Genomic DNA, 24,586 nt, shown 5'->3' on the forward strand with positions numbered 1-24,586 from the left:
AAGCATCTGACTTGCCTTTTTCATTGCTTTGTTGCATTGCTTTCCTGCCTTTAAGTCATTTGAAATAGTGACTCCTAAATCCCTTTCCTCCTCAGTAGTCTCCATTATAGTATCCTTGATACTATATTTAGCCTTTGGGTTTTTGAGACCCAAGTGCATGATTTTGCATTTTTTAGCATTAAACTGTAGTTGCCATGTTCTTGACCATTTTTCAAGCCTAGCTAGGTCATCAATCATTTGTTTTACCCCTTCTGGTGTGTCTACCCTGTTGCATATCTTTGTATCATCTGCAAAAAGGCATACTTTCCCTTCAATACCATTTGCAATGTCACCAACAAAGATATTAAAGAGAACTGGTCCGAGTACAGATCCCTCGGGTACTCCACTGGTAACATTTCCCTCCATAGATTGCACTCCATTGACTACAACTGTCTGTTTTCCTATCCTGCAACCAGGTTCTTATCCATTTAACTATTTTATAATCCACCCCCACACTTTCAAGTTTATTTAGCAGTCTGTGATGTGGGACAGTGTCAAATGCCTTACTAAAGTCTAGATATGCTACATCTACAGCTCCCCCTTGATCTATTATTTTCATCACAGAGTCAAAAAAGTCAATAAGATTTGTTTGGCATGATCTCCCACCAGTAAATCCATGCCGTTTTGGATCCTGTAAGTTGTTTGATTTGAGATATTCAACAACTCTTTCTTTTAGTAGTTTTTCCATTACTTTCCCTACTACTGATGTAAGGCTTACTGGTCTGTAGTTACTTGCTTCTTCCTTGCTTCCACTTTTGTACAGTGGAACTACATTTGCTCTTTTCCAGTCCTCTGGAATGGCACCTGTATTTAGTGACTGGTTAAATAATTCTGTTAATGGTGTCACCAGCACATCTTTTAGCTCTTTTAGTATCCTTGGGTGTATCCCATCTGGCCCCATTGATTTATCCACTTTTAGTTTTGAAAGTTCAGTTAGGACCTTCTCCTCTGTAAATGTACATTCATCTACCTAATTTTTATGAATGTCCTTGTAACATAACTGGGGCTCCTTCCCTTCTCCTTCTGTAGTAAATACTGAGCAAAAATAATTATTTAGGTGATCTGCTATTGCCTTGTCTCCCTCCACCAAATTCTCACTCTCTGTCTTAAGTCTTATTATTCCTCCATTTGAATTTCTCCTTTCATTTATATACTTAAAAAAAGTTTTGCCCCCTTTATCTACTGACTGGGCCATTTTCTCCTCAGCTTCTGCCTTTGCACGTCTGATCACTTTCTTAGCATCCTTCCATCTGTCAAGATACACCTCTTTGTCATTATTATTTTGAGTCTGTTTGTATTTCCTAAAAGCCATCTTTTTTGCTTTCACACTAGTTGATACTTCTTTTGTGAACCACACTGGCTTCCTTTTCCTGGTGCTTTTCCTAACCCTTTTGATACAAAGGTCTGTTGCCCTTAGTATTGCACTTTTCAGTTTTTTTCATCTCTACTGCACCCCTTCCAAGTTCTTCCAGTCCTCCAATGAATCACTTAAACATCTCCCCATTTTTGCAAAGTCAGCATTTCTAAAATCCAACACCTTTGTTTTTGTGTGACAGGAGTTGGATCCTTTCTTTATACTAAACCATACTGCTTGATGATCACTGGATCCCAGGTGCTCACCCACATATATGTCTGATATCCTGTCACCATTTGTAAGAATTAAATCTAATATTGAGTCTTTGCGAGTGGGCTCCCTCACCAATTGCTTGAGAGATGATCCCTGTAAGGAATTTAGAAATTTGCCACTTGTAGCTGAACTTGCAAAGGACCCCTCCCAATTTACATCAGGTAAATTAAAGTCTCCCATGATTATGACTTCTCCCTTTAAAGCCATTTTAGAGATGTCCAACAATAGGTTCCTGTCCAAATCCTGCCCCTGCCCTGGGGGTCTATAGATCACCCCAAAGCGAATAATGTCCTTCTCCCCAGTTTCCGCGGTGACCCAAAGGGCCTCAGTTTTGTCCTCAACATTTTGTATTAAAGTAGCATTTATGCTTTTTTTTTCACATACATTGCTACCCCTCCTCCTATTCTTCCCATTCTATCTTTCCTAAATAAATTGTATCCTGGTATAGCTATGTCCCAGTCATGATTCTCAGTGCACCATGACTCAGTAATTGCGACAATATCCAGGTTATCCCTTGTCATAATCGCAATTAGCTCTGGAATTTTGTCTCCTAAGCTCCTACCATTTGCACACATAGCTTTAAGAATTTTGTCTGTGCATCTGTTATTAATAGCCATGTCCAGACAGTACAAAAAAATAACAAGTTTAAAGTTGAAATTACCTGTTTGGCGATGTTGTTCAGTGTTTGTTTGTCACCCCCCCCCCCAATCAGGAATCACACTCTGTCCTTTACACCACGACTACACCTCACTAAATGAAAATATATAGTACACCTGTCCACAAATGGCCAAATGGTCAAAGGAGGTAAACACCAGACAGCATGCAGTAATAAAACTGTTTCACTGAACAACTTCCCCACACATGCAATGCCAATTACAAGCAATTCATTACATCAAGAACATACATGAGTTTGCATAATAGAGAACTGTAGTGAGCAGATTGGGGATGTCTTTTCTTAGTTTAAATACAGAAAATATGCATAAGATGAATTACATACTTTTGAGGCATTAAGACAGTCCATAGGTCCTAGTTTTGGTGTGTTGCTGTCACTGACCTGGGTTGGGAGTGTTGAGAACTCGGGGGTTCTTCCGATGATATGGAAGAGGAACCACAGCTGGGTCAGAGCAGGGATGGCCGGATGTAGGTTTTCCTCATGCAGAACTTAGCCGCTGTAACCGACGTGTAATGCTAAATAACTCGTTGTGGCCAAGGCTTAGGGGCGATGCTGAAGTACACAGAAGAATGAAAAACTTGTGAGCGATGTTGAAGAAATGAATGAAGATTTGAGAACGATGTTGAAGCACACAGAAGAATGAAGAACTTGTGAGTGATGCTGAAGAGATGAATGAAGATTTGAGAACAATATTGAAGCACACAGAAGAATGAAGAACTTGTGAGCGATGCTGAAGAAATGAATGAAGATTTGAGAACGATGTTGAAGCACACAGAAGAATGAAGAACTTGTGAGCGATGCTGAATGAATGAAGATTTGAGAACGATGTTGAAGCACACAGAAGAATGAAGAACTTGTGAGTGATGCTGAAGAAATAAATGAGGATTTGAGATTCAGTGTAACTCTGGAAGTTTGGGAGGCATTCCACTTAGGGATACCCTGTAAGACTGGAAGCACAGGAGGTGTCCCTCTGAGAGATACACTGGAACGCTGGTAACGCAGAGAATGTCCCACTGAGTGATACACTGTAATGCTGGTAGCACAGGGAAGGTTCCACTGAGTGATACACTGTAACGCTGGTAGCACGGGGAAGGTTCCACTGAGTGATACACTGTAACGCTGGTAACGCAGAGAATGTCACACTGAGTGATACACTGTAACACTGGTAGCACAGGGAAGGTTCCACTGAGTGATACACTGTAACGCTGGTAGCACAGGGAAAGTCCCACTGAAAGATACTCTGCAACGCTGGAACACAGGAGACGTTCAGCTTAAGAACACGCTGAACGCTGCTAGCACTGGTGATCATTGGAAAGACGATACTCAGGCGCCGGAGCTCTGTACGGCGTCTGCCTTTGAACTTCCCGCCTTCTCCCGATTGGCGGAAGGGGCTGATGACGTCACCCACTCACCACGCTCTCGTGGATGCCGGGCGCAATGGCTGCGCCCACACCCCGGGAACCCGCCGGAGGCAGCGCCAGCAGACGTGACGACCTGGAGCCCACCGGGGGCGATGACCGCCGGGAGACCCAGCGCACCCGGAGCGGTAAGCGAGGCAGCCGCAGCGCCGCGAGTGTGACAGTACCCCCTCCTCTAGGAGTGGCCCCTGGACACTTTCCTGGTTTTGTTGGATGTTTAGAATGAAAGATCCGGACTAGTCGGGGAGCAATGACTTCAGAAGCTTTGACCCAGCTCCTCTCCTCAGGACCATAACCTTTCCATTCTACCAGATACTGTAAATTCTTGTGAAGATAACGAGAGTCAAGAATAGTTTTGATTTCAAATTCTGTTCCAGCTTCAGTCTCTACCAAGGTTGGGCTAGGAGACTCCGAATGAAACCGATTTAAAATAAGGGGACGAAGGAGAGAAACATGGAAAGAATTTGGTACCCGAAAGTGGGAAGGCAATCCCAATTTGCAGACAACAGGGTTCAGGACTTGCAAAATGGGGTAAGGACCGATGAACCTCGGAGCAAACTTCATAGCGGGTACTCTTAAACGAAGATTGCGGGTAGAGAGCCATACCCTGTCACCAACTTTGTATTGAGGAGCTGCTCGCCGTTTTCTATCCGCAAAGAATTTGTAGCGGCCAGAGATTTTCTTGAGATTAGCATGAACCCTACTCCAGATTTGACTGAAGTGCCAGAGAGTGGAAGCTGCAGCAGGAACATCCTCCGAAGGAAAAATTGGTAATTCTGGGACTCGTGGATAGAATCCGTAATTAATGAAGAATGGGGACTCACCAGTGGAAGAGTGGTACAGATGATTATGGGCAAACTCGGCCCAGGGTAACAGTTCCACCCAATCGTCCTGTGAAGGAGATAGATAAACGCGGAGAAAAGTCTCTAAATCTTGATTGACACGTTCAGTTTGCCCATTGGTTTGTGGATGGTAAGCAGATGAGAACTTGAGTTTTATTTGTAAGGCTGAGCAGAGGGCCCTCCAAAATCTTGCAGTGAACTGTACCCCTCGATCAGAGACTATCTCCCGAGGTAACCTGTGCAGGCGGAAGTGTTCACGAATAAATAGTAAAGCCAACTTGGGAGCCGTTGGTAAACCGGTCAACGGAACAAAATGTGCCATTTTTGAAAAGCGGTCAATATTCACCCAGATGGTATTGTAACCCTTGGAGAGGGGTAATTCGGTAATAAAGTCCATAGAAATATGGGTCCAGGGTTTCTTAGGAATGGACAGTGGATGAAGCAACCCCGCAGGAGGCAGACGAAGAGTTTTGTGCTGAGCACATTGAGGACATGAATTGACATAATCTTGTATATCCTTCTTCATGGTGTCCCACCAATATGACCTTCATAGAAATTCACACATTTTTTGAACTCCAGGATGACCGGAAAACTTGGAGATATGAGCCCACTGCAGTAACTTTGGTCGAAATTCAACTGGTACAGACATTCTCCCAGGAGGAGGACCCAGAGAGGTTGGAGCTGCTGAAATAGAGACTGGACTGAGAATTAAGCTCTTTTCAAAGGAATTCTCTTCACCCGAGGCCATTAAAGAACGAGACAGAGCATCAGCCTTAGCGTTAAGAGTCCCGGCCCGGTACTTAATAATGAATGAGAACCGAGTGAAGAAGAGCGCCCATCTAGCTTGACGGGGATTCAAGCACTGGGCCGTCTTGATATACAACAAGTTCTTGTGATCGGTGTAAATAGTAATTAGGTGTTTAGCACCTTCTAATAAGTACCTCCATTCTTCTAGGGCAGATCTTATTGCTAAAAGTTCCTGATCTCCAATGGTGTAGTTTCGTTCAGCAGGAGAGAACTTACGAGAATGGAAACCACATGGATGTAACTTCCCATCAGAAGAGTACTGAGAAAGGATGGCACCGATGCCTACTGAGGAAGCATCGACTTCCAAGAAGAATGATTTTGAGAAATTCGGTTGTTGGAGTACAGGAGCAGACATAAAGGCTGATTTCAACCGGGCAAACGCTTCTACAGCTTCGGAAGACCAGAGACTTGGGTCAGACCACTTTTTGGTTAGGGCAGTAATGGGTGCAATGATGGCAGAAAATCCCTTAATGAATTCCAGTAGTAATTTGCAAAGCCCAGGAATCTTTGTACCGCTTTCAAGGAGAGAGGCTGAGTCCAGTCCCGAATGGCAGTGAGTTTTTCCGGATCCATGCGAAGCTCCGTACCCGAGATGACATAACCAAGGAACAGAATCAAAGGGACCTCAAAGATACATTTGGAAATCTTGCCGTAGAGACTATTCCTTTGTAAGCGAAGAAGTACTTCTTTGACCTGTACTCTGTGCTCTGCAAGATTCTTAGAAAATATCAGAATGTCATCCAAGTACACCACTACGCTTTGGTATAACATATCTCGGAAGATTTCATTTACAAATCCCTGAAAAATGGCAGGGGCATTGCTGAGGCCAAACGGCATTACCAGATATTCGTAATGCCCGTCCCTGGTATTGAAGGCCGTCTTCCATTCGTCCCCCTGTCGGATACGTATCAGATTATAGGCTCCTCTTAAGTCTAGCTTAGTGAAGACGTGGGCTCCACGAACCCTATCAAATAGCTAAGTAATTAGCGGCAAAGGGTATTTGTTCTTAACGGTGATATCGTTTAAGCCACGATAATCAATACATGGTCTTAACCCCCCGTCCTTCTTCTTCACGAAAAAGAAACCTGCTCCAGCCGGGGAGGTAGAGGGGCGAATGAATCCTTTCAGTAGATTAGATTTGATATAGTCCGACATAGCTTGGGTCTCGGGTAATGACAAGGGATATGTGCATCCCCGGGGTGGCATTTTCCTTGGGATAAGCTCAATAGGACAGTCCCAGGGTCTATGGGGTGGTAACTGATCGGCCGCCTGTTCCGAGAACACATCTGTGAACTCCCGGTAGGCCTCTGGAATGAGCTCCTTATCCGACTTGGAAGATGCATGGAGCGGGTAAACAGGAGTGAGACAACTAGAGTGACAAAATGAACTCCAGGACAATATTTGTGACGATTTCCAGTCGACGTGAGGGTTGTGAATTTTAAGCCAAGGTAGACCAAGAACAAGATCGTGAGGCATCTCCGGAATTACTAGAAACTCCAAATGTTCTTGATGCAGAGCTCCGACCTGCAGCTTGATTGGCTCTGTGCGACTTGTAATAAGACCATTAGATATTTTGGTACCATTGATGGCAGTCAACGTTATAGGTCGTTTGACAGACTGTAACTGTAAACCCAGACTCTGAACACAAGAAAGAGAAACAAAATTCCCTGCAGCCCCAGAGTCCAGCAGGGCCTTAACAGGTTTGGCTATAGACTCAGAAAACAGAGACACGGAGAGTAAACAATCCGCTGTTGGAGAAGATTTAGATGTAACCCCCCAAATTGACTCCTCCGGAACAAGCTAGGTCTGCCCGTTTCCCGGACGGGACTTGCAGAACTTGATAAAGTGATCCGCGGCTCCACAGTAGAGGCAGAGTTTACCCTCACGACGGCGCTGTCATTCCTCCGGGGACAGCCGGGATCGGTTGATTTGCATGGGTTCGTCCGTACTCGGGGTAACTGTTTGCTTAGGCGGGAGAAGCCGGAATCTGGATCGATCCGACCGACTACGTTCGCCACCTCGTTCCTGCATGCGAAGATCCACCTTGACACAGAGTGAGATCAACTCTTCTAAAGGATCCGGCAGATCCCTAATGACCAGCTCGTCCTTCAGACGGTCAGAGAGCCCGTTCCAGAAAGCGGCCCTGAGAGCATCATTATTCCAGCGTAGTTCTGAGGCAATGGTCTGGAAGCGAACCACATACTGTCCCACAGAACGGGAGAATTGACGGACTCGGAGCAGGTCCGAGGTAGCAGCGGTCGTTCTGCCGGGCTCATCAAAAATCCTTCGGAATGACGCGATGAAATTAGTGTAACTGGAAACCAATGGGTCAGATCGTTCCCACAACGGAGACACCCAATCCAACGCTGAACCTTCAAGCAAGGAAATAATGTATGCCACTTTGGGGAAATTGTGTGAGAGAAGTTCAAAATGCACCTTGCATTGGTTGAGAAAACCACGGCAATTCTCTGGATTCCCATTATAGCGAGAGGGAGTGGGAAGCTGAAGGCGTGACCTGGTTCCAGACGAGGATTGAACATTACTGGAGACGACTACTGGAGCGGGTACTGGAGCAGGAGCCGGAACTACTGAAGCCAGGGAGGCCTGAATTTGATCCAGCCGGCCGGATAATTCCTGGAGATACTGCATCACCTGGCTCTGTGCCACCTCCTGACTCTGAACTCGTGAAGCCAAGTTTTGGATGGCGCTTGACTCTGGGTTCCGATCTACCGGGTCCATGTGGCCTGAGTATACTGTCACTGACCTGGGTTGGGAGTGTTGAGAACTCGGGGGTTCTTCCGATGATAGGGAAGAGGAACTACAGCTGGGCCGGAGCAGGGATGGCCGGATGTAGGTTTTCCTCATGCAGAACTTAGCCGTTGTAACCGACGTGTAATGCTAAATAATTAGTTGTGGCCAAGGCTTGGGGGCGATGCTGAAGTACACAGAAGAATGAAGAACTTGTGAGCGATGTTGAAGAAATGAATGAAGATTTGAGAACGATGTTGAAGCACACAGAAGAATGAAGAACTTGTGAGTGATGCTGAAGAGATGAATGAAGATTTGAGAGCGATGTTGAAGCACACAGAAGAATGAAGAACTTGTGAGTGATGCTGAATGAATGAAGATTTGAGAACGATGTTGAAGCACACAGAAGAATGAAGAACTTGTGAGTGATGCTGAAGAAATAAATGAGGAGTTGAGATTCAGTGTAACTCTGGAAGTTTGGGAGGCGTTCCACTTAGGGATACCCTGTAATACTGGAAGCACAGGAGGTGTCCCTCTGAGAGATACACTGTAACGCTGGTAACGCAGAGAATGTCCCACTGAGTGATACACTGTAATGCTGGTAGCACAGGGAAGGTTCCACTGAGTGATACACTATAACACTGGTAGCACGGGGAAGGTTCCACTGAGTGATACACTGTAACGCTGGTAACGCAGAGAATGTCCCACTGAGTGATACACTGTAACGCTGGTAGCACAGGGAAGGTTCCACTGAGTGATACACTGTAACGCTGGTAGCACAGGGAAGGTTCCACTGAGTGATACACTAACGCTGGTAGCACAGGGAATGTCCCACTGAAAGATACTCTGCAACGCTGGAACACAGGAGACGTTCAGCTTGAGAACACGCTGAACGCTGCTAGCACTGGTGATCATTGGAAAGACGATACTCAGGCGCCGGGGCTCTGTACGGCGTCTGCCTTTGAACTTCCCGCCTTCTCCCGATTGGCGGAAGGGGTTGATGACGTCACCCGCTCCCCACGCTCTCGTGGATGCCGGGCGCAATGGCGGCGCCCACACCCCGGGAACCCGCCGGAGGCAGCGCCAGCAAGACGCGACGACCCGGAGCCCACCGGTGGCAACGACCGCCAGGAGACCCAGCGCACCCGGAGCGGTAAGCGCGGCAGCCGCAGCGCCGCGAGTGTGACAGTTGCTATTTTCCTTCTGTTCTCCTTCGGTTTAACGCAGGTATAACGCTAATATTATAATAACACTTTTATGTCAGCACTTCTATGGAAGCGTATGGAAGCGTAGATGTATTATACCCGCACATATCTTGCAGGTATAATGAGTCCTGTTTCACCTCTTTACTGAGACGAAGCAGAACGAGGCAGTGACGAGATGTATTAACATCTCGGATGTCTAGCGCTGATGCGCTGTCTCTCCTCCCCGCCGGTTCACTGTGCATGCATGAGATCTCACAAGCCTTGTAAAATCTTACATGCAGCCAGGAGCCGCAGCCAGGGACAGAGCTGTCCCTTCTGTGGTTTATGGGCAACGAAAACCGCAGGTGTTGAAATCAATAGCTGCAGTTGTCGTAACAGCCAGTGTTACTCACTGCCCCGCACATCAGCACGCAGGGGGCAATTCTGAGTTGATCGCAGCAGCAAGTTTGTTAGCAATTGGGTAAAACCATGTGCACTGCGGGGGGGGGGGGGGGGCAGATGTAACAAGTGCAGAGAGAGTTAGATTTGGGTGGGTTATTTTGTTTCTGTGCAGGGTAAATATTGGCTGCTTTATTTTTACACTGCAATTTAGATTTCAGTTTGAATACACCCCACCCAAATCTAACTCTCTCTGCGCATGTTATATCTGTCCCCCCTGCAGTGCACATGGTTTTGCCCAACTGCTAAAAAATTTGCTGCTGCGATCAACTCAGAATTAGGCCCACTATCTTGTACATAGCAGCGCTGATAATAACAGTCATGTAGCACACTCCACTGCATTAATACATGGGGTAGAAGTCGTATCAGCACAAATAACGGCGCTGATACCGCTTCTCCCCCATTTCGGCAGTTCTTATAACTACCCCTCATATTATGCCACACTATAGTGCCTCCACTTCATATTGTACCACATTACAGTGCCCCAGTTCATGTTGTGTAACATTATAATGCCCTCCAGTTAATTTTATACCATAATACAATGAGCAAGTTCAGGGGTATAGTAGCTAGATATATTGTAGGCCCCTAGGCAACAGTTTGTAAGGTCACCAGTGGCTCATCCAAAGGTGAAAAAAATATATATATAACATATGTAACTTTGACAGGACAGGTGGCCCCTATCAGGTCTGGGCCCCATAGCAGCTGCACTCGCTATGGTAGCTACACCCTTGATAGAAAGACTCAATCAATGTAGCTGACTGATGACCTAATACACCTGCAATTATTGTCACCCCTTGACCATATATTTAGTCCCATCAAATGCTGATAAATCTGCTTATGAATGAGCCAGTATAAAAGAGTGTGTGGCCTCCCAAATAATCAGCGTACTTTCAACCGGGACGCAGGATATGCTCATTTTAGATCTGCCCATTTAGACTGGTTATAGTGGTATCTCTGACTGGGGAGAGCTTTTCATAATCCTTGCTATTCATAGACATATATAATGCATATATATTACTTAAATAGATTTAGAATATATAGGATATTAGTATATGCATGCTAATATTACACACTACTCAGAAAACTTTTTAGTGAAAAGGGGAAAAAAAAGTCTGCCAAAGAATGAAAGGCGAAACAAACTGTGAAGCAATTACCTTTCAGAAAGCTTACTTATGTTTGGCTCTGCTGAAAATCTGTCAGACAATGAGCTAAATCTTGAGGTATGGCTGGTCTGCAGCTCATGTCTGGTCTGCCTGGGCTCCGAGTCTGCTTGGCAAGCTCAGCTTCACAGTGGAGCAAAAAAGCAAAGCAGTGAAGAGGAATCCAAGCTATGCGTGGGCCAGAGAGGAGGAATGCAGGCACAATGAAAACAATCACAGGGAAGAAAGCATCCAGTTCATTGCTTGGTGTTTATACATTGTTTCTATCTGATAAAGGCTTTCTCCTTTCTCATAATATACTCATGTGGCTCATTTCTATACTACAATTCCAGATGCTGCCTTTTTATCCTTGCAAACCATTACTACTGAGCATACACTTCATTTCACATGTCTCTGCTTTCAGTCTATAGTATCCTGCAGGTGGCTAGGTAGATGGCAGTTGCTTTGTGCTTAAAGTTAAATGAGGAGTGGTTTGGCTACTGAAGGATTATTTAATCTTTTCGGCATTCTCGTGTGGCCTGCATGCAGAGGAGGGCAAAACACATATAATGTAGCATGATATAGGAGGTGATCATATGGTTCCTGATTTCTAAGGGACCTATTCAGGGGCGTTTTAAGAGAGGAGGAGGCCCGTGTGCAGCCTTTTGCAAGGTGACGGGACATGGAGCATAGCTCCGTTCCCCGACACCTGCTAAGCCCCACCGCAGTTTATTTTTATTGGCCAGCACCCAAGCCAGAACCTTTCAGCAGGGGGCATTGAGTGGTGTAAACCATCAATGGTTTGCCATAGATGGTTTAAGAGTCATAGATGGTTATCACCGATGGTGCCATCAATGGCAACCATCGATGTACAGCCCACCGATGGCCATTTCTAGATTTAATACTTACCTCCTCAGAGTTCCCCGGCGGTGCCGTTCTTCTCTGCAGCTGCAATAGTCTGAGCACAGACTCTTGCGCATGCACAAACCTCTGGGAAAATGGCGCAGTGGCCATTTTCCTGAAGCTTTTCCTAATACGCATGCGCAAAACTCCGGAAAAATGGCTGCTGTGCCACGTTTCCGGAGTTTTCAGCAAGTGCAATAGTGTTTGTAGTGTACCCCCTAGTGTTCAGACTCTATTGCGCTGCCGAGAAAGGGATGGCTCCAACGGCGGACTCTAGAGAGGTAAGTATTAAACAAATGGGTGCAGTGTGTGCGGGGTGGGCCCCCCTTGACCTCGGGGCCGTGTGCTCCGCACACACTGCACCCATTATAGATATACGCCAATGGACCTATTCATCATCACTAATGGGCCCTACTCATACAGAAGTAACTACCCTTTTATTAATAGATGTCGCTTTGTACTCAGCAAGCTAAAGTTTTAGGAGTGCCTGCGGAAACCAATGACATTTTCGGATGGCGTTGGTTCTGGAACCCTGTTTCTTTGTATGGGAAGGAAGTCCTAGATTGCGAAGAGGAATATGAGCAGATACCACTGCTGCCTCCACACTGATTGCCCAGCAGATGTGTGTCTACGTGAACTTAGGTCATGCCAGCCAGCTGAGCACAGGTAAATAACATGGGGACAGCTGCTTTTCGGGACAGCTGGCCCTGCAGCAGAACAATACTGAATTGCTCCAATATTGCTCGGGTAATTAAGAATCCACTGCTACAACTCACAGCGAGTTGGATACTTAATCATCGGGGGCTGATAATAAATAAGCACCTAAGAGAGATCTGCTATATAATAAAATTACATTTCTAACACTAAAGAAGTGCTTGCGGTACCTTCAAGTACAGGACAGGGCAACAAAAGTATGTTTATATAGAGAAATGAGCATGTAGAAGGGTGGTATAGAGACATTTTATTTATGGTTTATTTATTTAGTGTTTTTGTTTGTTTAATTAAAGTTGAATTGTATATGAGGTTTGACCTTGTAGTATTCATTATCTAAATGTTCATGGAAGATGAAATAAATGCAGAAACTGTGTATGTATGCTGATTAGCTTATAGATATAATTGGGTGTGCCTCGCCTACTCAGTTGTGCCCTTTCCATTCCGCTTCTAGACGCATATTGCAGAAGAATTAGTTTTGTTGATATAAATAAACCTTAAATATGTCTTAGTAACTGCTGCAGAAATCATTTTGCTCATAAAATGTCTGTTTCCTCCTTATACAAGAAGTCATTGTGCAACTATATTTAGAAAGGCCATGAATTTTATACTGTGTTGCTGGAGGCTGGAGGAAGGGGTCTCTACGAATCTGCTTCCCTGGGAGGTTGGATCCCCACCTCACCCATGCACTAGACAACATAATAACCATGGTGATATGGAGACACAAGCAGATTAGTATGCTAGGCATAGTACAATGTGTACTTTACTCTCCGGAATGCCTGACTATACAAACCTCTATTTACCATCAGTAGTGCAGAGGCGGTAGCCATACAGGCTGCCGTTGTGAAGCTTGTTAACATCCCTAAGCAGATATTTTTTCCCTCTCCCACTGGCAGCATTACACTGCGGAGGGTTCCAGTAATTGCACATTAATTATATATATGGTGAACTATATATATATAAATATATATATATATATATATATATATATCGTCCAGAAATACGGCACTCTGCGGACTCATTCATCCAAGTAAATGATTCAAGAAGCCTTGCTTATCTTTGGCAACATTTCGGCTTTTTTATTAGCCTTTTTCAAGCAGCATTGCACCTCGGCAAGATGATTATTGAAGTGTGAGTGCCGGTTACACGTTTGCTATATATATATATATATATATATATATATATATATATATATATATTAGTGTTATCAAGTGGAAAAAAATCTGTGCCGCTTAAAGAAAATAATATAAGATGGAACGACAGGGTGCAGAGTCTCATGAATTTGGTGAGGGTGTCAAAAGACAAGGATAGGATCCCTGGTGTACCATGGATGAAATGGGAAGGATTTTCACTTCCCCACACTGCTCACACAAACCCACATGCATATGTACTGTATATACTAGTGATGTGCACCAGACATTTTTCGGGTTTTGGTTTTGGATTCGGTTCCGCGGCCGTGTTTTAGATTCAGACGCGTTTTGGCAAAACCTCCCTGAAAATGTTTTGTCGGATTCGGGTGTGTTTTGGATTCGGGTGTTTTTTTTCCAAAAAACTTTCAAAAACAGCTTAAATCATATAATTTGGGGGTAATTTTGATCCTATAGTACTATTAACCTCAATAACCACAATTTCCACTCATTTCCAGTCTATTCTGAGCACCTCACACCTCACAATACTATTTTTAGTCCTAAAATTTGCACAAGGTCGCTGGATGACTAAGCAAAGCGACCCAAGAGGGTGGCACAAACACCTGGCCCATCTAGGAGTGGCACTGCAGTGTCAGACAGGATGGCACAAAAAAAAATTGGCCCCAAACAGCACATGATGCAAAGAAAAGAGAAAAAGAGGTGCACTGTGGTCGCTGGATGGCTAAGCTAAGCGACACAAACACCTCAATATCACAATAATTATTTGTTCTAATCAATGGTATTATTGGTCCAAATCACTGGCAGAAAATGACAAAATCACTGGAATTATTTGTTCTAATCAATGGTATTATTGGTCCAAATCACTGGAAGAAAATAACAAAATCACTTGAATTATTCGTTCTAATCAGTGGTATTATTGGTCCAAATCACTGGAAGAAAATGACAAAATCACTGGAATTATTTGTTCTAATCAATGGTATTATTGGTCCAAATCACTGGAAGAAAATGACAAAATCACTGGAATTATTAGTTCTAATCAATGGTATTATTGGTCCAAATCACTGGAAGAAAATGACAAAATCACTGGAATTATTAGTTCTAATCAATGGTATTATTGGTCCAAATCACTGGAAGAAAATGACAAAATCACTGGAATTATTCGTTCTAATCAATGGTATTATTGGTCCAAATCACTGGAAGAAAATGACAAAATCACAGGAATTATTAGTTCTAATCAATGGTATTATTGGTCCAAATCACTGGAAGAAGACTGACGTTTTTGGGATTATGGAGACATAATGTTTTTGAATATAAATCCTAAAGCAGGTGGTGTATCAGAGCAAAAGAGTGCAAGAGACCAGCCATGCAGTTTCTGAAATATTATGACAAAATGTTACTGTATTTCATAAGCACTCATTCCTAACTCTGCTAAGTACTGTTTGGTATACTGTGTCTGGCTTTCATGAGGTAGTTGTCCATTATTTCAGCTTCCATTGACCTTTTTGAAAGTGGTAGAAGTTATTGATTCTTTTTTTAAATTTTTATTTCCCCCTATTTTTAATTTTCTCCTGCATAGCCCAGTAAAATGTTGCAATGTTAAGTATTGACTTGTGCCTTCTGGGGGTCCACTTCTTCACCAAACCCAGCCAAATCTTATCCTGATTCCTAACCCTCTGTTCCACGTTCTCTATGTACCCCATCTGTGTCACCCATGTCTGTCTACCCCTCCCCTTTAGATTGTAAGCTCTCACGAGCAGGGCCCTCTTCCCTCATGTGCTTATTTACTGTTGGTCACCAAAATGCTGCACTGTAATACTATATATACTGCTCACAAAAATGCAGCACAGATATGGAATGGATACTTGCAGTGACACAGAGCTGCAAGATACAGCAATGGCCTACTGTACAACTATATACTGTTAGTCACCTAAATGCTGCACTGTAATACTATATATACTGCTCACAAAAATGCCGCACAGATATGGAATGGATACTTGCAGTGACACAGAGCTGCAAGATACAGCAATGGCCTACTGTACAACTATATACTGTTAGTCACCTAAATGCTGCACTGTAATACTATATATACTGCTCACAAAAATGCTGCACAGATATGGAATGGATACTTGCAGTGACACAGAGCTGCAAGATACAGCAATGGCCTACTGTACAACTATATACTGTTAGTCACCTAAATGCTGCACTGTAATACTATATATACTGCTCACAAAAATGCCACACAGATATGGAATGGATACTTGCAGTGACATAGAGCTGCAAGCACTGGCGTGCGCAGCACATTTTATTAGGGGGTGCACCGTCGGAGGGGTGTGTCTAGCACCGCCTTTTGGGCGTGTCTAGCACCATCTATTGATGGTCAATGCATATAAAATATCCACCTTTGTACCAATCCTAATAATACAGATACATTATCAGATGTTGTGGTGTGCATCATACAAACACCCCTGATGGCACTCACTGCAATTACACTGCTCCTCCTCATCCTGGTCTGGCTCCCCCTCTCTTTCCCCTGCAAGCTACAGCAGCTTACTTACAAGTCAGTCACTCACTGACACTGACAGTCGCAGACTAGTACTGCTGCTGCTGGAAAAACAAGTGACACTGACATGCCAATGCTGCTGCCGGCCGTCTGCCAGTATTGAATTTGTCTTCCTAAGAGGAACGCTGGTGCATGCTGATCCTCATCAGTGGCTGGCAGTGGCATAGCATAGAAGGAGAGATGTGGGCGTGTGACGGGTGGGCGTGTGAGCAGCATGACGTCATCACGTCACATCACGCTGTTTTTATACATTGAGGTGGAGCCGGGAATTTGAAAGCCGGTGGCAGTGGCACCCTTGATTAACCCAGGTGTCCTGTCAGTAATGCAGTCCTGACAGGATGCAGCACAGAGGGGACAGTAATCAACCTGCTCGGCTATTGCTGCATCAGGCATTTGAGATCAGGGTGCCAGACATTAGGGGGTGCCTGTGCACACCAGGCACCCCCCCTGCGCACACCTATGGCTGCAAGATACAGCAATGGCCTACTGTACTGTACTACTATAATTATTATATACTGGTGGTCCCCAGTCCCCACAATGCAGCACACTGATCATATCTGTTCTCAGTGTGCTGCAAATATCTGGAGCGTTTTCAGGCAGAGAACGTAGATATTTTCAGCACACTGAGCACAGATTATTTGCAGCACACTGAGCACAGATATTTGCAGCACACATTACGGAGCTTTTCAGGGAGAGAACGCTGCCACGTCCTCTCCGTTCAATCTCCAATGCACAAGTGAAAATGGCGGCGATGCGCTGCTCCTTATATAGAATATGAATCTCGCGAGAATCCGACAGCGGGATGATGACGTTCGGGCGCGTTCTGGTTAACCGAGCAAGGCGGGAAGATCCGAGGCTGCCTCGGAACCGTGTAAAATAGGAACCGAACCCGCTCATCTCTAGTATATACATATACAGGTTGAGTATCCCTTATCCAAAATGCTTGGGACCAGAGGAATTATGGATATCGGATTTTTCCGTATTTTGGAATAATTACATACCATAATGAGATATTATGGTGATGGGACCTAAATCTAAGCACAGAATGCATTTATGTTTCATATATACCTTATACACCCAGCCTGAAGGTAATTTTAGACAATATTTTTAATAACTTTGAGTATTAAACAAAGTTTGTGTACATTGAGCCATCAAAAAAACAAAGGTTTCACTATCTCAGTCTCACTCAAAAAAGTCCGTATTTCGGAATATTTGGATATGGGATACTCAACCTGTATATTTATTTGTAATCCAAAACAATTCTCTCTCTCTCTCTCTATATATATATATATATATATATATATATATATATATATGAACAGTAGTTACGTTGATGCGCTCCTTCTGTTACTTGTCTATAGTAATTTGTTCTTAATAGTAGTTCACTCAGCAATAGCTCATGTACTGATTTTTAACACTTAGACCACAGATTTCTCTATGGATGGCAGCTCGTTTCCTTATACCACTTGGTAGGTGGTTTTAGGTAATCTGTGGAAACAATGGGGAGGGAACAAGCGCCTAATAGTGTAGTAATTTCAAATAACAGATTAACAATGTATATAATGTAGATGGTACCCGTACCAGATTTTGGTATATATATAACACAGCCTGTAGTCAGATCGTTAATGAAGCTGCTCCCGAGACGTGTATTAACTCTCAAAGAGAAACAGAAAACATAGAAATAGTGTAATACAGTTAAGGTGGGGTGGTTGGCAGGGTAATGCTTATCTGTGTACCTTGAAGCGATAGTAATCTTGCATGTAACAACAGAGGGCCTTGTAGTTTCCTCTTATAGCAAAAACTTCCGGCAACAATTCTGGATCTCCAAGACAGAGAAAGGACTATATATAGTGTAGTATTGTTTGTCACCAAATGGCACAACAATTGTTTCCCCATTGTTACCACATATATATATATATATATATATATATATATATACTGCATGCTCATGTTATGTAATAGAAGGGAGTCTTGGTGGGACCTTCCTCACTGGCTATTCAATCTGCTCTGCTAGCCAACTCTTACTTGCAGCACTTCTCAGTTACAGGAGCAGCGCATTTGCTGAACGTTTCATCATCATCATCATCACCACCACCACCACCACCACCACCACCACCACCACCACCACCACCACTAATTAGAGTAGTAGTAAAGCAAAGAAGGAAGACAGTCTGTTTGGGGTAGTCCTTTGGGATTTCCCTGGGATTTCCACATAAGCCCAGACACCGCAGTGCATGGCATTAATGGTGAAAGTGAAAGCTGATTTGCTGCTCCTATAATAATGCAGAATCATATTTAGTTTCTATGTAAGAGCAAAACAGTGATAATACGAGGCATACCTGCCAGCGGAAAGAGAGGAACATCCCCCGATGTTGAGGGTTAGTCCCTGACAGCTAATCACATTTTGGGATTTTCATTCTTACCCAGGAATGCCATTGCTGGGGAGTTTTTAGACTTTTTTTGCTTAACGTTGAAAACTGGAATCCCCTACGGTAATATACATCCTGTATATTAAATAAAGAGCAATGTTTATATTCTTATAGAACTGTTTATACATTTCCAGTCAAGTTATAACAGAAATGTTCAGTACTGACCTTTAGAACCACTTATAGAACATTCAACAGCAATCTAAAAGAGGGGATGGAAAATTCTCTTTTCAGGCTTATAGTTCAAGTAGCTGAGCATTGTAAGGAAACATACATTAAATAACCATACATTTTGGTTTATTAAAGTGGTATAGTTACTATATCTATCAAAATGCCTTTGCCAGCAACGGAGATGTATCATTAGCTTGTAATACAGAGACAGAAGTGGAGATTTGTCTTTTAAGTGATATAACTTATATTGCACAGAGAAGCTAATTTTGGTAAACTTTTGTAGACAAAGTATTAGCAGGGGTGCCGAGAGGGGTGTGTGCGTGGGGAGGGTACTCTTTACCCAGGCCCGGGATTTTTGGAGGGGCCTGTGGGGGCCCTGGTCCACAACCCTCCCCCCCCCCTCCTCCCAGCACAGCTGCACATCAGGCAGGGAGAGAGAGAGTGCTGCCGCATAGTGGCTGCGGGGGGTACAGGCGGTATTAGTGGCTGCTGATGTTGAGCAGCAGTACTCTCTCCTCTCCCTGCGGCATCCTGCATAGTTTTTTTCACTGTTTTTTTCTTCTTGAGGGTTTGGTAATGCTTCCCTGGTTTTGCCACGACCCCAGTACCTAGGCCTGTACCTGCTTGAGTATTAGTTGTAGACAGGGCCGGTGCAAGGTTTCTCGACACCCTAGGCAAAACTTCTGCCTACTGCCCCTTCCCCCTACTCGCCCTTCAGGTGAAAGACATGCTGCTGCTCTCCCCCACCCCCAGTCTGTTGCATGGCTGCTCTCTTCTCCCCATCTCCCCAGTCTGTGTGGGTGCCTGCAGCTCTCACCCCCCCCCCCCACTCTGTTAAATGTCTGCTGTTCTATCTCCTCCACATCTGTGTGCGTGCTGCTGCTCACCCCCCCCCCACCAGACTGTGTGCATGCCTGCTGCCCTCCCTAGACTGCTGCTCTGCTGCTCTCCCCCTCTTTCCTTATCAAATGCAGAGAGTGCACTGTGCAGCCACCATACCTGCGGGATGCGATGCAGAGTTGGGACTGAGTAGTCTGCAAAAGAGCCTGCAATGAAGAGCAGCGCCACATGTCACCCCCAGCCAGGACTCCAGGAGCTGTCAAAGAAACTTCTTGTGCCAGGTAGAGGCGGAGCTGGAGGCTGCAATACGGGAGCTTGCCAGTTGCGACTACTGTAAGATACGAGTGCCGGGGGGATTACGGCGACTGTGAGGTAGGACCATGCTACCTTTTTCAGGCAGCTGTAGCAGGCCGCCCCCTCAGGATCCGGCGCCCCTAGGCAGCTGCCTAAAGCTGCCTAGTGGAAGCTCCGGCCCTGGTTGTAGACTCCAATGCCATAGGGCCTCTAATAGTTAAATTACTGTAGGTCAAAATGAATGTGAAGAAGGTGGGGGAACGTGTTGGAGAAACACACCAACTAGAATCTACACACACAGAGATACTTTGATTATATCATTCATTTTTGGATACTATAGCTAATATGGTAAAAGAGGGTGAATGCAGGATCTACATGGGTATAAAGCTGCTGACCATAACACTGACCACCCTATGGACATCGAGCAAAGTGGCCCAACACACCTCTGGCCAAGGCAGTGAAATCATTTCCAGGGTCGCTACCACCAAGAAACAGAGTCTGCAGCAAGACTTCTATGGCTGGACAGAGACACTTAAATAGGAGCTGAGACACAAAACTTGAGTAAGGCTGGATAACCACCTGGCAGATCTATCTGCCAAGCCACTGTCGCACCAACAAAGCAGCCGATTCAGGTAAGCATATACACTTTCCTATTAGCCGCTCGATATGTCGGTCCTGACATCACAGCTGGATGGGCATTTGAATTTGCCCACCAAGATGTGATGTCAGTCCCTCCAGCCAGTGTATGCGTGGTCAGGTCGCTGGTACACACAGCCAGACATGTTGATACATCTGCAAGATATATCGGCATCGGCTGTGATGCTGCGCTAACATGATATGTCTGTGAACGGCGCCATTCACAGACATATCTGGTGTACACACCTGCCGGCTGAATGGACGATATATCAGTCAGTGTACCCACTGATTTAGACTTCTAACAGGAGATGCAGGACACCTTGGATGCAGTTTCTCTGGTTTCAGCAGCATGATGTTCATGCAAATGATCCAAAGCTGCATCTCTGGATGCAGCAGCAGATCACAAAAGCATTCAGTGGGCGTCTTTTTATTATAGACCCCCTCCTGCTGATTTTACGTATTTTAGCACAGCTGCTGCATCCTGAAAAATATTGATTGATCAGACATGTCAAATCATCCCACATGTCTATCCGATGTGATATATTTTAAGTTGCAAGTCAGCCACATTGGGCATTGTATGAGCTGCTGCAACCAACTGATATTTCCCCTGTTCCTTCACAGGAGAGGAACGGGGAAATGTCACTTTCCCAGGGGAGGAAACCCAGATATCATGTGTCCACACACTGGGGCAGGTGTATTAAGCCTGGAGAAGGGATAAAGCAGTGCAAGGTGATAACGCACCAGCTAGCTCCTAACTCCTCCCATCTCCAGGCTTCATACATCTGCCCCACTGTGAGATATTTCACAATGTATTCCATGATATCTGATGGGTTATAGGCTGTCAGATAATATGTCTGTTGGTCTGATAGGTATTTTATCTGACTGTGTATGCCTCGCATAAGGCTCTTTGCCTGCTCTGTGTCATATTTTTGGACCCTTCCCGAATTTGGCACACCCTATATCAAACCATGATCCCATGATCACAAACATATTCCTTGGAACTAGGCCATGCCCCTGAGATATTGTATTTTAAAACACTTTTCACACCTCAATTAGATTGACAGAGGAAATATGTGCAGAGATTTAGCTGTCTTGGATTAGAGTACAGAGACTATGCCAACTGTACTGAGGGCCTGATTCAGAGTTGTAAGCAAAGCCAAAAAGCACACAACTGGGCAAAACCATGTTGCACTGCAGGTGGGATAAATCTAAGATGTAAGATGTGCAGAGAGAGGTAGATTTGGGTAGGGTGTGTTCAAACTGAAATCTAAATTACAGTGTAAAAATAAAGCTGTCCAGTGTTTGTGGGATACATACAAAAGCAGCCAGTATTTACTCTGCACAGAAACAACAGAACCCACCCAAATCTAAATCTCTCTGCACATGTTACATCTTCCCCACCTGCAGTACAACATAGTTTTGCTAAATTGTGTCGTTTTTGGCTTTGCTTGCAACTTTGAATCAGGCCCTGAGTTCAGCTTGCAGATTTACAAGCACTAGACAGGTTCTTTAACAAAAATATTATTGTATATTCAGTCCCTAATATTTACATAAAAAAATAATATTTGGAATAGAAGTCATATAGGGCATACTTGCCTACTTCCTAGCTGCTCTCTCCAGGAGGGAGCAGCCAGGACAGCTCAGCGGCGTGTGTGAGTGACGTGTCACAGGGGTGTTAGTGAGGAGAGGGGGGCAGTACAGGGGTATGGCGGCCGAGACACATCGTAGTAGCCACGCCACCGCTATATAAAGAGATTACTGGCATAATACAGCCGGGGGCGTGACTAGGATGACGCGATTACACTGTTGTGCAGAGATGTCAGGACTCAGGAGACTTGCTTACCCTTCTGGGGGCTGGGAGGGTCACACGATTTTCGGGAGCCGACTCCTGGCCGATCCGGGAGAGTAGGTAAGTATGATATAGGGTTACATTATGAAAAAAGTTTTGTGGTGTTGGCATCCATCTAGTTTTTGACTCTCGGTCACTTCAATATATATACAGTATCATAATAGCCAGAAACATAACCATAGGTGTAGTCATATACATTTCTTGTATGTCTCTGTAGAACCTTTGTGGCACCTTGAAAAAAAGAAATGGTAAAAATCTGCAGAAAGAAATCAATATTCTGATAAAAAGATTCCTCTGTGTTATAGGAGACATTTGTCCCGATCCTGCAGTAACCATTTCAATAACCTGTGCTCTGTCTAATGTCTCAATAAAAAATGCCTAAAGGAAAAAAAGAAAACGTTAATACTGCAATGGAAGAAGGAACACATCTTGAATGTATTAAATCCCTTAAGAAACCCATTGTAATGATGGATTAATTATATATTTTTTCTGCTAATCTTTTCTACTCTGCTAATTAATTTTGTGTGTTTTCATTGTGGATTTTAGAAGCATGTGTGCAAAATGAATCTGCAACATTTGTGTTGACCAATAACTGTGCAGAGAGTAACGTCTTAAAGGATGAACATATTTCCTGATATATTATCCATCAGCCAATTGTGCTTTGTAGACTTTACATAAAGTGGCAATTGTGTTCCAGTTTACAAAACAGCACCCACTCTTGTTACCAGCACCTTGAGTAATACACTAATGTACTTACTGATTGTTGGCTCTGCAGAAGGGGCAGGGAGCAAATGGCAATTGCTTGCCAATAAACTTTGCAACAACTTGCTGAAACTGGCACCCTACAAAGCATTCACAGTATAACACTGAACTGTTGGATTACAGATAATTGGGAATTAATCTGTTTCTTTTATAACTGCTGAGCTCCTATACAATATTTTGCCACAGAAATAATAAATAGCCAGCATATGTTACATGGACCTCTTATTTATTTATTATTTGTTTATTAACAGTTTCTAATATAGCGCAGCAAATTCCGTTGCGCTTTACAATGGGAAACAACAATGATAGAACAAAACTGGATAATAATAACAGACAGACATAGAACTAGGAAGGCCCTGTTTGCAATTTTACAATCTATACGGGCGTAGGCTTTCATACACACAGGGGGTAATTCCAAGTTGATCGCAGCAGGAATTTTTTTAGCAGTTGGGCAAAACTATGTGCACTGCAGGGTAGGCAGATATAACATGTGCAGAAAGAGTTAGATTTGTGTGTTTTATTTTGTTTCTATGCAGGGTAAATACTGGCTGCTTTATTTTTACACTGCAGATTAGATTGCAGATTGAACACACCACACCCAAATCTAACTCTCTCTGCACATGTTATATCTGCCTCCCCTGCAGTGCACATGGGGGGTAATTCTGAGTTGATCGCAGCAGCAAGTTTGTTAGCAATTGGGCAAAACCATGTGCACTGCAGGGGGGGGGGGGCAGATATAACATTTGCAGAGAGAGTTAGATTTGGGTGGGTTATTTCGTTTCTGTGCAGGGTAAATACTGGCTGCTTGTTTTTACACTGCAATTTAGATTTCAGTTTGAACACACCCCACCCAAATCTAACTCTCTCTGCACATGTTATATCTGCCTCCCCTGCAGTGCACATGGTTTTGCCCAACTGCTAAAACTTTCCTGCTGCGATCAACTTGGAATTACCCCCATGGTTTTGCCCAATTGCTAACAAACTTGAGGCTGCGATCAACTCAGAATTACCCCCACAGTGCTGGTGCAAGGTTTTCAGGTGCCCTAGGCAACATTTCACCCACCGCCCCTGCTCCTGTCTATTCATAATATACCATACATTTGTGCCCCAAATTGATTGTATGCCACATACTGTGAATTATGCTATACAATGCCCCAATACCTATTTATGCTACCCAATAAATGTCAGCACCCACACACACTAACCTTGACAGAACACATTAACACACACATTGCCATCACTCATTAACCCACGCCCACAAATGTTGCCAGCATTCATTAACCCAAGCCCACAAACGTTGCCAGCACTCATTAAAACCTTACAGGCATACTCACTAACACAGTCAGCACT

The 24,586-nt window shown here is 44.2% G+C and overlaps 1 protein-coding gene across 4 annotated transcripts in view; it reads right to left on the bottom strand.

Annotated features, from left to right (window-relative positions):
- NEDD9 (neural precursor cell expressed, developmentally down-regulated 9) overlaps window positions 1-24,586 on the bottom strand; it is a 247,376-nt gene that overhangs the window by 80,194 nt on the left and 142,596 nt on the right. The window contains exon 1 of one of the 4 annotated variants that reach the window (XM_063923167.1): window positions 10,968-11,100. The exons of 2 other annotated variants lie outside the window; for them this stretch is intronic. The gene's annotated coding sequence lies outside the window, so the exon portion shown is untranslated. Of the gene's footprint in view, window positions 1-10,951; window positions 11,101-24,586 lie in introns of those variants that run through there. One more of the 4 variants, XM_063923166.1, reaches the window with a different exon arrangement.

Source organism: Pseudophryne corroboree, chromosome 5, assembly GCF_028390025.1.
Source record: "Pseudophryne corroboree isolate aPseCor3 chromosome 5, aPseCor3.hap2, whole genome shotgun sequence".
Lineage (NCBI taxonomy): Eukaryota > Metazoa > Chordata > Amphibia > Anura > Myobatrachidae > Pseudophryne > Pseudophryne corroboree.